Source organism: Ovis canadensis, chromosome Y (genome assembly GCF_042477335.2).
Source record: "Ovis canadensis isolate MfBH-ARS-UI-01 breed Bighorn chromosome Y, ARS-UI_OviCan_v2, whole genome shotgun sequence".
NCBI classification, from domain to species: Eukaryota; Metazoa; Chordata; class Mammalia; order Artiodactyla; family Bovidae; genus Ovis; species Ovis canadensis.
The window spans coordinates 15,875,045-15,891,975 of NC_091271.1; the positions used below are offsets into that span (position 1 = coordinate 15,875,045).

A 16,931-nucleotide genomic window follows, 5' to 3' on the forward strand; every position below is an offset into this window, starting at 1 on the left:
GAAATCAAGTGGGCCTTAGAAAGCATCACTATGAACAAAGCTAGTGGAGGTGATGGAATTCCAGTAGAGCTATTTCAAATTCTGAAAGAGGATGCTGTGAAAGTGCTGCACTCAATATGCCAGCACATTTGGAAAACTCAGCAGAGGCTATAGGACTGGAGAAAGGTCAGTTTTCATTCCAATTCCAAAGAAAGGCAATGCCAAAGAATGCACAAACTACCGCAAAATTGCACTCATCTCACACACTAGTAAAGTCATGCTCAAAATTCTCCAAGCCTACTTCAGCAATACATGAACTGTGAACTTCCTCATGTTCAAGCTGGTTTTAGGAAAGGCAGAGGAACCAGAGTCAAATTGCCAACATCAGCTGGATCATGGAAAGAGCAAGAGTGTTCCAGGAAAACATCTATTTCTGCTTTATTGACTATGCCAAAGCCTTTGACTGTTTGTATCGCAATAAACTGTGGAAAATTCTGAAAGAGATTGGAATACCAGACCACCTGACCTGCGTCTTGAGAAATCTGTATGCAGGTCAGGAAGCAACAGTTACAACTGGACATGGAACAACAGACTGCTTCCAAATAGGAAAAGTAGTATGTCAAGGCTGTATATTGTCACCCGGCTTATTTAGTTTCTATGCAGAGTACATCATGAGAAATGCTGGACTGGAAGAAACACAAGCTGGAATCAAGATTGCTGGGAGAAATATCAATAACCTCAGATATGCAGATGACACCACCCTTATGGCAAAAAGTGAAGAGGAACTAAGAAGCCTCTTGATTAAAGTCAAAGAGGAGAGCAAAAAAAATTGGCTTAAAGTTTAACATTCAAAAAATGAAGATCATGGCCTCCAGTCCCATCACTTCATGGGAAATAGATGGGAAAACAGTGAAAACAGTGTCACACTTAATTTTGAGGGGCTCCAAAATCACTGCAGATGGTGAATGCAGCCATGAAATTAAAAGATGCTTATTCCTTGGAAGAAAAGTTATGACCAACCTAGATAGCATATTCAAAAGCAGAAGCATTACTTTGCTGACTAAGGTCCGTCTAGTCAAGGCTATGGTTTTTCCTGTGGTCATGTATGGATGTGAGAGTTGGACTGTGAAGAAGGCTGAGCGCCAAAGTATTTATGCTTTTGAACTGTGATGTTGGAGAAGACTCTTGAGAGTCCGTTGGACTGCAAGGAGATCCAACCAGTCCATTTTGAAGCAGGCCAACCCTGTGATTTCTTTGGAAGGAATGATGCTAAAGCTGAAATTCCAGTACTTTGGCCACCTCATGTGAAGAGTTGACTCATTGGAAGAGACTGTGATGCTGGGAGGAATTGGGGTCAGGAGGAGAATGGGATGACCGAGGATGAGATGGCTGGATGGCATCACTGACTCGATGGTGCAACTCTGAGTGAACTCCGGGAATTGGTGATGGACAGAGAAGCCTGGCGTGCTGCGACTCATGGGGTCACAAAGAGTCGGACACGACTGAGTGACTGAACTGAATTGCACTGATAGCTCAGGTCAGAGCCGCAGGCTCCACTAACTGAGCACTGCTTCCCTGGGGGAGAGATTTTGCTTCTATAACCTGTTCAGCAGTCACCATGGTGTAACTTGCTTTATGTTTTCCATTGCAAACGAAGGAACTGCCATCAGTAAATACTTCTGTATTAGAATTGTCTAATGGAGTACCCATTAGATCTTCCTGAGCTGCCTAGTTTGAAGTTAGGAATTGGGAACAATCGTGATCAGGTGTTTCATTTTCCTTCTCAGGAAGGACAGTGGCAGGATTTAAACTTCCACAAACTTTAAGCTTTCATACTGGTCCTTCTAACAACAATGACTGATATTTAAGAAGCCTACTGTCTGTAATCCAAATATTAACCTTAGAATTTAAGGCTTCACTCACATCATGAGAAGTCAGTACAGTAAGATTTTGTCCATTAGTTATTTTTAGAGCTTCAGGTGCTAATATTTCTGCTGTCCCAATTACTCTCAGGCACTGGGGCCACTCAAGAGAAAGTACATCTAATTATCTGCTTAGGTAAGTAATAGGCTGCTGGTGAGGCCCTCAGGGTTGTGTCAAAACTCCCAAGGCCACCCCTTTTTTTTTCAGTGACAAACAAATTAAATTCTGACCCTGTTGGCAAGCTCAGAGCGGGAGCTTCCAGGAGAGTACTCTGAGGAACCTTAAAAGCCTTTTGAATATCTGGAGTCCAAACCAGTTTTTGTGTTTGGGCCTGCTGAGTTTCAGCTATAAGTTTGTATAAAGGCTGGGCAAGTTCCCCATAACCTGGAATCCAAATGCGACAGTAATCCCTGATTCCCCAACGTCCTCTCAATTGTCTTAAATTCATAGGTAGGGGATGATTTAGTATAGGTTTAATTATCTCATGGCCTATGGCCCTAGTCCCTTCTGATATAATTAGGGTCAATATCTAACAGATTGTTGACAAAGCTGAGTCTTTTCTCTTGATGCCTTGTAACCGCAGCCTGCCTGAAAGTTTAAGAAGTCTTCTGAGGCTCGTGAACAAGCTTCCTCTGTCTCAGCACTGAGCAAAATATCATCTACATATTGTAACACCACTGCTTCAATGTTATTAAAGATTTTTAGATTCCTGTGACAAACTTTGTCCAAATAAGTGAGGACTTGACAGTCCTTGACGAAATCCCTGGGGCAAAACTATTTAAGTTAACAGAGAAGCTGGCTGTGTAGGGTCCTCAAAGGCAAATAGAACATGACTGTCCTCTGCCAAATGTCTGGAATAGAAGGCAGCTTTCAAATCAATTACTGAGAAATATTTGGTTCATTCAGGAATTTCAGACAATAAAGATTAGGCAACATGGGGTGTAAAGGAACTATAGCCTCATTTATTATTTGTAAATCTTGATCTTGTCTCCATTTACCATTTGATATCTTTATACCCAAAAATAGGGGTATCGCATGGACTGTAACAGGGAATTAATAGTCCCTGCTCCTTTAAAATTTCCATGATGGGTTTTAAACCTTCCTTAACATCAGGTTACAGTGGATACTCCTTCTTATTTGGAAATAAGTGCAGGTCTTTGAGCATGAAAACTACAGGAAGAGAATTCTGTGCTCGACTCACAGATTTTCCATCAGCCCATACTCTAGGATTTATATTTTTTTCAATTAAGGGGAGAGAAAGGGAGGGGTCCATATTCATGAAAACAGAGGCATACACCTTTTCAGTGCACCTCCCCAAAATGGGAGGGAGATTCTGGCACAATCAGAAACTCGTGTGAAAATAGCACAGAGTCTCCATTATAACTTAAAGAACAGCTGAAGTAATGCCTTTTGGCTCATCCAGACGGTCAAAAATTGGAAGGAAAGTGGGCCAAGTGCTTCAGTAAGCACAGAGTAAGTTGTCCCAGTGTCTAAAAGGAAATCGATGGATTGGCCCCCACAATTATTAATACTTGGGGTTCCTCAGGTGTAATTAGAATGGGAGCTTGTGTGGGGACACCCAGGAACCTTCAGTCCTGATTGTCTTGAGAGTCTGAGGCCTGAAACTTATGCCTCTGGGGGCAAACTCTCTTCCAGTGTTGTTCTTTGCAGACCAGACATGAAGCCAGGGGTGGCTTAGATGTCCGAGTGCGATCAGGTTTGAGGTACCTTTCCTTTCCACAGTAATAGCAAGCCCATCCCTTTTCACCTGGGTCCCTCTGGGCATTTTTCTCAGGCTGTTTAAGAATAGCTCTCATAGTCACTGTGAGAGCTTATGCCTATTCCTTTGTCTTTTACTGCCTTTCTTCCCACCCCCCCCCCAATATTCCCTACCATAATAGAAAAATGAAAAACAAGATAAAGAACTTAGCACCATGAAAGGGTAGTTTGCAATGTGTTTAAAAAAAAAAAAAAGGTCTCATTGGAGAGTTGGCAATGCCACAGAAAATTAAAAATGATTAGGTGAAGGGGAAGAAATCTCAGGAAAGCATACACCACAGAAAGGTGGCAGCGTAAGGAAAATCTCAAGTTTGAAATATTATTTCTGTGGTTAAGAGACAGAGACAGTGGGAGATCATAGGAATAGAGAAACTTGCAAAAGTAATAGGATTTATCTCATTTTATCCTTAGTTTAAAGTGGGAACTGATAAAGGGTTTTGAACAGACAAGGAACTTGAGCTGATACAGAGTTTCAGAGGATCCTGGTTTTATAAACCAGAGGATCTTGGTTTTCTCACAGCGAATGCACCCCAAGTGCATTCTGGAAGGTGGTAAGTAAAACTAACAATGCATATTGGGTAGACAGAAGAAACAGGTGCTCAACCCATTGTCTCCTATTGTATCACTGTTTTATTTTTCAGCCCCGTTCCCAATTTATTTCAGCCTCAGCTGTGTGGCACTAGTCATGTGAATGTTGGAGAAGACTCTCGAGAGTCCCTTGGACTGCACAGAGATCCAACCAGTCCATTCTGAAGGAGATCAGCCCTGGGATTTCTTTGGAAGGAATGATGCTAAAGCTGAAACTCCAGTACTTTGGCCACCTCATGTGAAGAGTTGACTCATCGGAAAAGACTCTGATGCTGGGAGGGATTGGGGGCAGGAGTAGAATGGGATGACAGAGGATGAGATGGCTGGATGGCATCATTGACTGGATGGACGTGGGTCTGAGCGAACTCCGGGGGTTGATGATGGAAGGGAGGCCTGGCGTGCTGCGATTCACGGGGTCACAAAGAGTCAGACACGACTGAGCAACTGAAATGAACTGAACTGACAGAGCCCCAGAACTCACAGTATCGGTCTTGAGCATCATTACTTCATCAGTTTTCAAAATAGGTCTGCACAGGTTAGTTGGATTATTATATGAGTGACAGTTCTGTTTCCTCTGCCCCCACCCAGAAATAGAATTCTGACACAGCTGCTGCAGCTATGAGCCAAATAAATCCACACACCTGGGTTATAAGCCATCAGAACCATGTGGGCCCTGAGAAACAGCATGTGTATGATGATGACTTCTTCCAAAACGTGGATGGTGCGGCCCTGCCCTGGAAAGTGTTAATGCCTGTAAGTGTTCTGGATGGGTGAGAACAAGGCCAGAACCATGTTTGTGTTTTCAGAAGGCAGTGTCATCATCTCAGGTACTGATGTTTACCTCCCTTTCATCTGCTGACTCTTTTCCACAGGCATGTACATGGACCGCTGCTGTATTTACTATTGTAAGCCACTCCTGGAGTCAGGCACCCTGGGAACTAACGGTAATGTACAAGCGGTTATCCCCTTCCTGACAGAGACCTACAGCTCCAGCCAGGACCCTCCTGAGAAGTCCATCCCCCTCTCCACCCTGAAGAACTTCCTGAATGTAACTGAGCACACTTTGCAGGTGATCAGCTGTGGGGGTAGAAAGAGGTGGAACAGGTAGGCATCTGGACAGTGCCAAGCTCTTTTTATTCCAGTGATGCAAGCCTCAGTGTGTATAAAATATGCCCTGCCTTCAAATCTCCATCATTCACTTTAAACCTAACACCCTAAACTTTTTGCAATGCTTTTTCTTAACTTGAGAATTTTATTTTGCAAACATACAGGGAAGTATTATGTATACTATGTAAAATAATTTGCATAAAAAGTGTATATCTAACAAGAGAAGGTGTTTTTCTTAATATACAGGTTATTGTTTCCTTGGTAAACAAAATCATCTTCTTAATACAGCTCTGCTCATTGTTTAAAACCCTCTCTAACACTGAGTACATAGCTTTGAGTATAGCTTTCTGATTTATATCCAAATACATTTAGCAGCTTGTCAGAATACTTCAGTTTATATAATGCATATATATATATATATATATATATATGCATAATATCATGTGAAGAGTTGACTCATTGGAAAAGACTTTGATGCTGGGAGGGATTAGGGGCAGGAGGAGAAGGGTACAACAGAGGATGAGATGGCTGGATGGCATCACTGACTCGATGGACGTGAATTTGAGTGAACTCCAGGAGTTGGTGATGGACAGGGAGGCCTGGCATACTGCGATTCATGGGATCACAAAGGTCAGACATGACTGAGCTACTGAACTGAACTGAACTGATCCTTCATCTAGACTGACAACATAAAAGCCTCCAGTTAGCTGACACTCAGAATCTACCCCTAATTCCTGTCTCCTTTTCGGTCTCAAATAACCATCATTTTATCAAAATATTTCTTAATGCAGTTTTGAGTATGTTTAGAAAGTATGGGAATAGTAAGAAAATGAGAAGAAACCATTGAATCTACCACTTTCCCTTTCAGGATGAGTTTATACTTAGGGATTCAGTACACAGTCTTTCTCTGCCTGTCCATACCTCCCATGTTCCTGTATGTATGTATATATTTATAGTCAGAGACAGAGGGAGAGGTAGTAAGATGTGTTGGTGTCTGTGTCTGTTTGTCTCAATATGTAAAACCTTTGCAAGATTATGGTTCTGTTACTCTGTTTCTTTCTACTGACATACAGGGAGGCAAATAAAAGGGCTTTTGAAACAAATACCTGTTTGACACTTGATCCCTTATCTGTAAAATGAAAATGAAAGTTGTAACTCTCCGAGGACTTTTGTAAAGCATTTGCATTTGGTATGTCCTTGTGACATTTAAAATAAGTTTAAAATACATACCTGTGAGCTTATTCTTTGATATTAATTCTATGAGTTGTAGATATTAGTGATATAAAATTATGAAATAAGAATACAAAAGACAAAATGTACCTAAAGGTCACAAAAGTGTGGCAGACCTGGCATTTGAATCTGGATTTCCACCAACAAGATGCTTCACATAACTTTGCCTGGGACTGCATTTAGTTATCTCTTTAATTCTCAGGGGACAAAGTGCTATTATTATTTGCTGCTTAGTCCTCAGATCACTGTGGATAGATTATTCATGTTTTCTTCTTCAAGTGAACTTTTTCTATAATTGAAGCATGACATGCCCAGGTTAGCATGTACAACCTCAGAAGAAGATTTCCACAAACTTAGGCTTCGCAGTAATCTCTGTCCAGACTAACATCATTGATTTTTTTTTTTAGTTTTTTATTTTTTAAATTTTAATATCTTTAATTCTTACATGCGTTCCCAAACATGAAGCCCCCTCCCACCTCCCTCCCCATAACATCTCTCTGGGTCATCCCCATGCACCAGCCCCAAGCATGCTGCATCCTGCGTCAGACATAGACTGGCGATTCAATTCTTACATGATAGTATACATGTTAGAATGCCATTCTCCAAAATCATCCCACCCTCTCCCTCTCCCTCTGAGTCCAAAGGTCCATTATACACATCTGTGTCTCTTTCCCTGTCTTGCATACAGGGTCGTCATTGCCATCTTCCTAAATTCCATATATATGTGTTAGTATACTGTATTGGTGTTTTTCTTTCTGGCTTACTTCACTCTGTATTAATCGGCTCCAGTTTCATCCATCTCATCAGAACTGATTCAAATGAATTCTTTTTAATGGCTGAGTAATACTCCATTGTGTATATGTACCACAGCTTTCTTATCCATTCATCTGCTGATGGACATCTAGGTTGTTTCCATGTCCTGGCTATTATAAACAGTGCTGCGATGAACATTGGGGTACATGTGTCTCTTTCAATTCTGGTTTCCTCGGTGTGTATGCCCAGAAGTGGGATTGCTGGGTCATAAGGTAGTTCTATTTGCAATTTTTTAAGGAATCTCCACACTGTTCTCCATAGTGGCTGTACTAGTTTGCATTCCCACCAACAGTGTAGGAGGGTTCCCTTTTCTCCACACCCTCTCCAGCATTTATTGCTTGCAGATTTTTGGATCGCAGCCATTCTGACTGGTGTGAAGTGGTACCTCATTGTGGTTTTGATTTGCATTTCTCTAATAATGAGTGATGTTGAGCATCTTTTCATGTGTTTGTTAGCCATCCGTATGTCTTCTTTGGAGAAATGTCTATTTAGTTCTTTGGCCCATTTTTTGATTGGGTCGTTTATTTTTCTGTAATTGAGCTGCATAAGTTGCTTGTATATATTTGACATTAGTTGCTTGTCAGTTGCTTCATTTGCTATTATTTTCTCCCATTCAGAAGGCTGTCTTTTCACCTTGCTTATATTTTCCTTTGTTGTGCAGAAGCTTTTAATTTTAATTAGATCCCATTTGTTTATTTTTTCTTTTCTTTCCAGAATTCTGGGAGGTGGATCATAGAGGATCCTGCTGTCATTTATGTCTGAGAGTGCTTTGCCTATGTTCTCCTCTAGGAGTTTTATAGTTTCTGATCTTACATTTAGATCTTTAATCCATTTTGAGTTTATTTTTGTGTGCGGTGTTAGAAAGTGATCTAGTTTCACTCTTTTACAAGTGGTTGATCAGTTTTCCCAGCACCGCTTGTTAAAGAGATTGTCTTTACTCCATTGTATATTCTTGCCTCCTTTGTCAAAGATAAGGTGTCCATATGTGTGTGGATTTATCTCTGGGCTTTCTATTTTGTTCCTTTGATCTATATGTCTGTCTTTGTGCCAGTACCATACTGTCTTGCTGGCTTTGTAGTAGAGCCTGAAGTCAGGCAAGTTGATTCCTCCAGTTCCATTCTTCTTTCTCAATATTGCTTTGGCTATTCGAGGTTTTTTGTATTTCCATACAAATCTTGAAATTATTTGTTCTAGTTCTGTGAAAAATGTGGCTGGTAGCTTGATAGGGATTGCATTGAATTTGTAAATTGCTTTGGGTAGTATACTCATTTTCACTATATTGATTCTTCCGATCCATGAACATGGTATATTTCTCCATCTATTAGTGTCCTCTTTGATTTCTTTCTTCAGTGTTTTATAGTTTTCTATATATAGGTCTTTAGTTTCTTTAGGTAGATATATTCCTACGTATTTTATTCTTTTCGTTGCAATGGTGAATGGAATTGTTTCCTTAATTTCTTTTTCTACTTTCTCATTATTTGTGTATAGGAATGCAAGGGATTTCTGTGTGTTGATTTTATATCCTGAAACTTTACTATATTCATTGATTAGCTCTAGTAATTTTCTGGTGGAGTCTTTAGGGTTTTCCATGTAGAGGATCATGTCATCTGCAAACAGTGAGAGTTTTACTTCTTCTTTTCCAATTTGGATTCCTTTTATTTCTTTTTCTGCTCTGATTGCTGTGGCCAAAACTTCCAGAACTATGTTGAATAGTAGCAGTGAAAGTGGACACCCTTGTCTTGTTCCTGACTTTAGGGGAAATGCTTTCAATTTTTCACCATTGAGGATTATGTTTGCTGTGGGTTTGTCATAGATAGCTTTTATTATGTTGAGGTATGTTCCTTCTATTCCTGCTTTCTGGAGAGTTTTTAATCATAAATGGATGTTGAATTTTGTCAAAGGCCTTCTCTGCATCTATTGAGATAATCATATGGTTTTTATTTTTCAATTTGTTAATGTGGTGAATTACATTGATTGATTTGCGGATATTGAAGAATCCTTGCATCCCTGGGATAAAGTCCACTTGGTCAAGGTGTATGATCGTTTTAATGTGTTGTTGGATTCTGATTGCTAGAATTTTGTTGAGGATTTTTGCATCTATGTTCATCAGAGATATTGGCCTGTAGTTTTCTTTTTTTGTGACATCTTTGTCAGGTTTTGGTATTAGGGTGATGGTGGCCTCATAGAATGAGTTTGGAAGTTTACCTTCCTCTGCAATTTTCTGGAAGAGTTTGAGGAGGATAGGTGTTAGCTCTGGGGTAACGGGATCATACTTATCAATAATTACCTTAAACGTAAAGGCGTTGAACACCCCAACCAAAAGACAAAGACTGGCTGAATGGATACAAAAACAAGACCCCTCTATATGCTGCTTACAAGAGACCCACCTCAAAACAAGGGACACATACAGACTGAAAGTGAAGGGTTGGAAAAAGATATACCACGCAAATAGAGACCAAAAGAAGCAGGAGTGGCAATACTCATATCTGATAAAATAGACTTTAAAACAAAGGCTGTAAAAAGAGACAAAGAAGGCCACTACATAATGATCAAAGGAACAATCCAAGAAGAAGATATAACAATTATAAATATATATGCACCCAATATAGGAGCACTGCAATATGTAAGACAAATGCTAACAAGTATGAAAGGGGAAATCAACAATAGCACAATAATAGTGGGAGACTTTAATACCCCACTCACACCTATGGACAGATCAACTAAACAGAAAATTAACAAAGAAACGCAAACTTTAAATGATACATTAGATCAGTTAGACCTAATTGATATCTATAGGACATTTCACCCCAAAACAACGAATTTCACCTTTTTTTCAAATGCTCATGGAACCTTCTCCAGGATAGATCACATCCTGGGCCATAAGTCTAAACTTGATAAATTCAAAAAAATCGAAATCATTCCAAGCATCTTTTCTGACCATAATGCATTAAGATTAGATCTCAGTTACAGGAGAAAAACTATTAAAAATTCCAACATATGGAGGATGAACAACACACTTCTGAATAACCAACAGATCACAGAAGAAATCAAAAAAGAAATCCAAATATGCATAGAAACTAATGAAAATGAAAACACAACAACCCAAAACCTGTGGGACACTATAAAAGCAGTGCTAAGAGGAAAGTTCATAGCAATACAGGCATACCTCAAGAAACAAGAAAAAAGTCAAATAAATAACCTAACTCTACAACTAAAGCAACTAGAAAAGGAAGAGTTGCAGAACCCCAGAGTTAGTAGAAGGAAAGAAATCTTAAAAATTAGGGCAGAAATAAATGCAAAAGAAACAAAAGAGACCATAGCAAAAATCAACAAAGCCAAAAGCTGGTTCTTTGAAAGGATAAATAAAATTGACAAACCATTAGCCAGACTCATCAAGAAGCAAAGAGAGAAAAATCAAACCAATAAAATTAGAAATGAAAATGGAGAGATCACAACAGACAACACAGAAATACAAAGGATCATAAGAGACTACTATCAGCAGTTGTATGCCAATAAAATGGACAACGTGGAAGAAATGGACAAATTCTTAGAAAAGTACAATTTTCCAAAACTGAACCAGGAAGAAATAGAAAATCTTAACAGACCCATCACAAGCACGGAAATTGAAATGGTAATCAGAAATCTTCCAGCAAACAAAAGCCCAGGTCCAGACGGCTTCACAGCTGAATTCTACATCATTGATTTTTAAATGGAATGGTGGGGGCTTCAAAAGTTTGAGGAGTCTCATTGGTAGGGCTTCATTCCTCTGTTTTCCCAGAGTAGACATGCTCTTCCTATTTAATGTATTTCCTTAATGGTCTCCCTTAATGCCTGCAGAAAACTTAACTTTGTTTCCTGTCACTCACGTAATGTTTTCTGCTCTGTCTGCAGTGGTCATGAGATAAGTTTGAAGGTATTTGCAAGAAGCCAGCAGAAAACACCAACCAATACCTTACATGAATACTTTGGTGCAAATGCCTGCTCACCCTGCCTCTGGCCTGTCAGTCAAAGTACTCTGTAACCATTTAACAGTTAGGACCTACTGTACTTTTATTTTTTTTCCAGGGGTTTTGGGGACACACCAAGAATCACACCAGTGGTGTGTGGACATTTATTTCCACAGTCAGGGATTGAAACCATACCCCCTGTGGTATAAGCACAGTTAGTGGTGACCAGGGAAATCCCTGGTCTACTTTCTAAATAAATTAATGGTTGCTTGGGGCTTATACTTTTGGAAGACAGGACTGACTTTCCACAGACATAAGCTTACTCCTAGGATCACTTTGTAATTCTGCATTGGTTTCCCCCCTGATTCTTGATAGAGACACCAAGTTTGTGGAATGAATGCTGTGCCTGGCAGGCACCCAACCTCTGGAGGTGCTGGAGGCTGTGCAGCACAGCTTACTGCTGCAGCAGCCACAATCATGGGATGACTGTGTGACCTGGGCATACTACCATTGGCATACCCAGTACTCCAACAACATCAGACAGTTGCTGCATAACTTTCCCCCTAACCAGGTAGCAACACAGTTGCAGGGACCATTTGTCAGAATAGGTCTACTGGGAACAGTCTTCCCCAGCATGGTATAATTTATTTTTTATTTATTTATTTATTTTTAATTTTCTTTATTTATTTTTTAATTTTAAAATCTTTAATTCTTACATGCGTTCCCAAACATGAACCCCCCTCCCACCTCCCTCCCCATAACATCTCTCTGGGTCATCCCCATGCACCAGCCCCAAGCATGCTGCATCCTGCGTCAGACATAGACTGGCGATTCAATTCACATGATAGTATACATGTTAGAATGACATTCTCCAAAATCATCCCACCCTCTCCCTCTCCCTCTGAATCCAAAAGTCCGTTATACACATCTGTGTCTCTTTCCCTGTCTTGCATACAGGGTCGTCATTGCCATCTTCCTAAATTCCATATATATGTGTTAGTATACTGTATTGGTGTTTTTCTTTCTGGCTTACTTCACTCTGTATAATCGGCTCCAGTTTCATCCATCTCATCAGAACTGATTCAAATGAATTCTTTTTAACGGCTGAGTAATATTCCATTGTGTATATGTACCACAGCTTTCTTCTCCATTCATCTGCTGATGGACATCTAGGTTGTTTCCATGTCCTGGCTATTATAAACAGTGCTGCGATGAACATTGGGGTACATGTGTCTCTTTCAATTCTGGTTTCCTCGGTGTGTATGCCCAGCAGTGGGATTGCTGGGTCATAAGGTAGTTCTATTTGCCATTTTTTAAGGAATCTCCACACTGTTCTCCAAAGCGGCTGTACTAGTTTGCATTCCCACCAACAGTGTAGGAGGGTTCCCTTTTCTCCAGTGGAGGGTAGTTGCTTTACACTGTTGCGTTGACTTCTGCCATGCTTTTGACATGATTCACTCCAGTTAAGCCAGTTGTGGCAAGGTCAGCAAAGTTTTGACAGCTCTTAAAACAAATAAGCAAATGATTTTTGAGGTCAAAGACTGCCACTGTTCTCTAATCCCCAGTTACTGTTTCCTCTAGCCCTGAGATGCTTGGTATCAATTTCCTTTACATGTAGGATGTGTCATTCCAGATTCTCAGTCAAGACTGTCAAAACTGTAGAAAACAAAAATTCAGAGTTAATGGCATAGAATCTAGCTGTTTTCTCTTGGAACAAGTTATGCAATTCCTCTCTTCACCTCAGTATACTCATCATGGAATTAGTAATGACCTAATTTCATGAGAGTTTTGTGAAGTTTGATTGCTGTTTATTAAGTTAGTATGTTAATTTGTTAGTACAGTGCCTGGAGGGCTTCCCTGGTGCCCCTCTTCCATGTTTCAGTCAACTCAACTTTCTGGCAAAAGCTGACCCTTACATCCTTTTGAGCACTTCTTGTTGCTGCTTTCTGTGTTTAGCATTGGAATTCTTAATAAAGAGGCATTAATCCAAGTGTGCCATACCCTTCCTTTGGCAAAGGCTAGAACTCAGTTGTCTTTGGAAGAAGCAGGTTAGCATATTAATCCAAAAGGCTCCACACTGCATGCAATTTCTCTCAAATCCAGGGTTATCAGGTAAGATTAAATCCAGTTGTTCTGCACCATTTTCCTCCTGTCCTCTGCTTACAGAGAAAAAGAGACATTTGTAGGTTGGATGCAGAGCATATCTAGCCTTACCACATGAATTAAATCTGATTCAAGTTCTACTATCTTCCCTTCCCTTCCCACAATTATCTTGCAATAACAGTTTTCAAGGTGGTAGACTCTGGGTCTAGATTATTGGTTTGAATTCTGAATCTTGCTAGTGTGAATAGTCTTTCATCTCTTGAATGATCGGATGAAGAGTTCTTTAGAAGAAGAATAATATTTAATTAATACCTATAAGTGTTACAAGTAGTAGTGCCCATGATACTTTTTCTTTTTTCCACTGAGAATATACTTCAGCTTCTCTGTGTATTATAGCTTGGTCCACTTCTATCTTACTTGCACTCAGATGATTTATAACCATGCTTCTTTGCTGTGCAGGAGCCTCATCTTATGCTCTGTTTACCTGAGGTTTCATGGCTTTAAGATGTATTGTACACGTATGAAGAAATTATTGACTGGAGGAGAAAAGTCCCTTTGTGTTGGACCCTGCTTCCTCATCTCTGGGTTTCCCTGTTTTTCCCTTGAATATCAGCAGACTGGGAAGACTTAAACGGTTTTATCTCATAGATGAACAGTGAGAGTACCAATGATGGTTACATAAGCATTGTCAAGCACAACCAACACAGTGTCCAGACAGCTGAAGAATCGAGTGTTTTCAGCTGCCACCATATCTCTTGCTTAGCATCTGGTACCAACTTGGGTGTTTAAAGGTAGCTACTCATACCCTCTGTATGTCACCCAGATATGTAAGACCCTTGTTCTTACACATCCCTTGGAATATGTAATAATGGAAATATCTATTTATCCAATAATGTGGAATAATGGAAACATCCCTTATACCTCCACTCCGACCTGAGTATTGGGAACAGCTCTGCCAGTCCATGAACCAGGCAGACCTGTCAAAATCCAGGCTACTGTCTGGGCCAGCTGCAAGCCAAACAGGTGTTTATGTCTTTGAGTCTTTGTGGCCATGCTATTAATCTTCTGGGTAACCTCAGTTCTTCCATATGTTATTTTCATTCCCAGCAAAGCCTTGGACATAAGTAGCAGATGTCCTTTACCTCTGGTATCTTCCTGAATGGCAGTGCTAGTTGTCGAGTTTAAATGGAGAAGTTTCTCCAGGATAGGCACTTTTACATCACTGTTGCTCTACATCACTGAAGACACTAACATTTATCCACTGTTTCCATCATCCTAGTGTTTGAAGGTTCCCTAGAAACTGTATTCTCTTTTCTCCACTCTCATAGGTCCATATCATCTAGCACAGCATTGTGAGTCTGTCTGCATAAATAGTTCTGTTTCTCAGCACTGTAGCCCTTAAGCCTCATGTGTCTGTTTAGCACTTGAACTGAGGCTACTGCTACTGATTTACTTAATGCTTCATTTTTTGTAAATCAAAATGTGTACAAGTAGAAAGGGGCTGTGCACTGAACGTCCCTGCTTCTTGGCCTTCATGTCAATCAACTCATGAATCACTCAAGAGTCATACACTGTTAAAGACGAGACTTCAGAGAAAGCAAAGAATTCACGTCAGGACTATCTGACTGAGCAATGGGACATCTTCAGAAGGACCACTATTATCAAGTCCATGGAATGAATACCCGCAGGCTCTGAACTGACCCTCAGGCATACTGACCCCATAACATGCCTCTCAAGTCCCAAGGTCTCTGCATGCAAACAGGCCACATTCTTGCTTCCTCCATGTTAGCTCCCTAAGATGCACACTCCGAAAGACAAGCAAAACACATACACAACAATGATGCTTTCATCACCTTTCTGCACTGCCAGGTAGCTGAGAAGTGCCTGGAGGTATGCCATGCTCACAACCTGTGCTAGGAATCCTGGAGTTTTGCACAGAAAGCCTACCTTAACACGTCTTGCATTTTGTGTCACATCGTGCCAGTGTGTGCCACCCTCGAGGAGAGAACATGCTGGCTTATGGGCTGATACTTGGCAGCATTGGCCCAGGACCTACCTGAGTGTCCTAGTCACATGTGTGGAACAATTCTCCAGTGCAGCAGGCTCTCTGTGCCTCTTCCTCCTTCATGTCTCTGCCTTTCTCTTCAGGATCTTAGCCTCCTCACCATCACAGGTCTGCTGGGGCCACGTCCACTATTTACACTGGCTGGCCCATGTTCCCACAGACTGAGGGCTCCACATGCAGTGGCTTCAAAGCCTCATCCCATCTGATTTGCTCTGGGTGAATACTTAGACCATGCATCCCCTCTTCCCAGTCCAAACACACACACAGACATGGTAGAAATGGTAAGCTTGTTTTGTATTTGGTCTTACTGCAGATTTCTGGAAACACAGTCCAAAGTAATCAGTGGCCGTCCTTTGCTCACTCCCATCCTGGACAGGGTCACTTCAGATATATGTTGTCCAGCCATCCTCAGGCAGGGGAAGACTTGTGCCTCCTCTTCTGGTTGCTTGGCACCTCTGATCCTGTCACTTTCATCTCTGCATCTGCCTTGGGCAGGACACACACACAAACACACATACACACAAACACACATATAAACACAGGTGACACAAGCACAAGCTTATATATACACACATGCTCGGCACAGGGACACAAACACAAACGGAATTAGAGGTGTTTCAGTACCTGCTGGACATGGGTGCATGTCCAGCAATGTAAGAGATGGCATCAGTAGGCATCAAGTCTTGCTTTTAGGGCTCCCTGGCCATCTCTTCCAGCAGCTCTTCCATATTTTCCCAAGGCAGCCTTAAGCCGCTTCCAGCGCAGCATATGTGGTGGTTGTGAGATGCTGAGTGGTGGATGTAGAAATTCACATAAGATCCCAAAGTCACCACACAGGGGCACTGGGACCCCAGAGAGGACACTAACAGTGATAAGTCTTCCCAGGGTAAGGGGCAGGAGTGAAGGTCCCAGGCAATCTCAAACTCAGTGAGCAGCAGGAGGCTAGGGGATGGCAGGACCCATGGAAGGATGATTCTGACAAAGATACTTAATTTACTCTGCCTCTAGTAGTATCACCTAGGACTCTTGTGCTGAAACTGCAGCTGATATCAGGGAGACTTGGTTCACTCACAGACACACTGTGTGTGTGTGTGTGTGTGTGTGTGTGTGTGCGTGCATGTAAACACAGCCAAGAACTCCAACATCAATTGCCAACTGTGCACAGGCCCAATGCAACGCCACCTCTGCAATCCTGTTCAATTCTGGGCAGTTGTGGCCTGACAACCAGTTGATATATTTACGGTTCCTGGCACCCAGCCTGTGGCTGGGTGATCGTTGTTCAAAGTCCCAGAGCCAGTGGACTGGAGTGGAACAATGTGCCCTATAACCTGTAGAAAGACCGGGGAGACAGGGCGGATCCCGCAGGTGGATCTTCCACCCCCTTGCAAACCCACATT

General features: G+C 41.2%; 1 pseudogene; it reads right to left on the reverse strand.

The window, feature by feature from the left end:
• The window catches only part of LOC138431440 (testis-specific Y-encoded protein 1-like), an 82,382-nt pseudogene that overhangs the window by 62,300 nt on the left and 3,151 nt on the right, over positions 1 to 16,931 (reverse strand).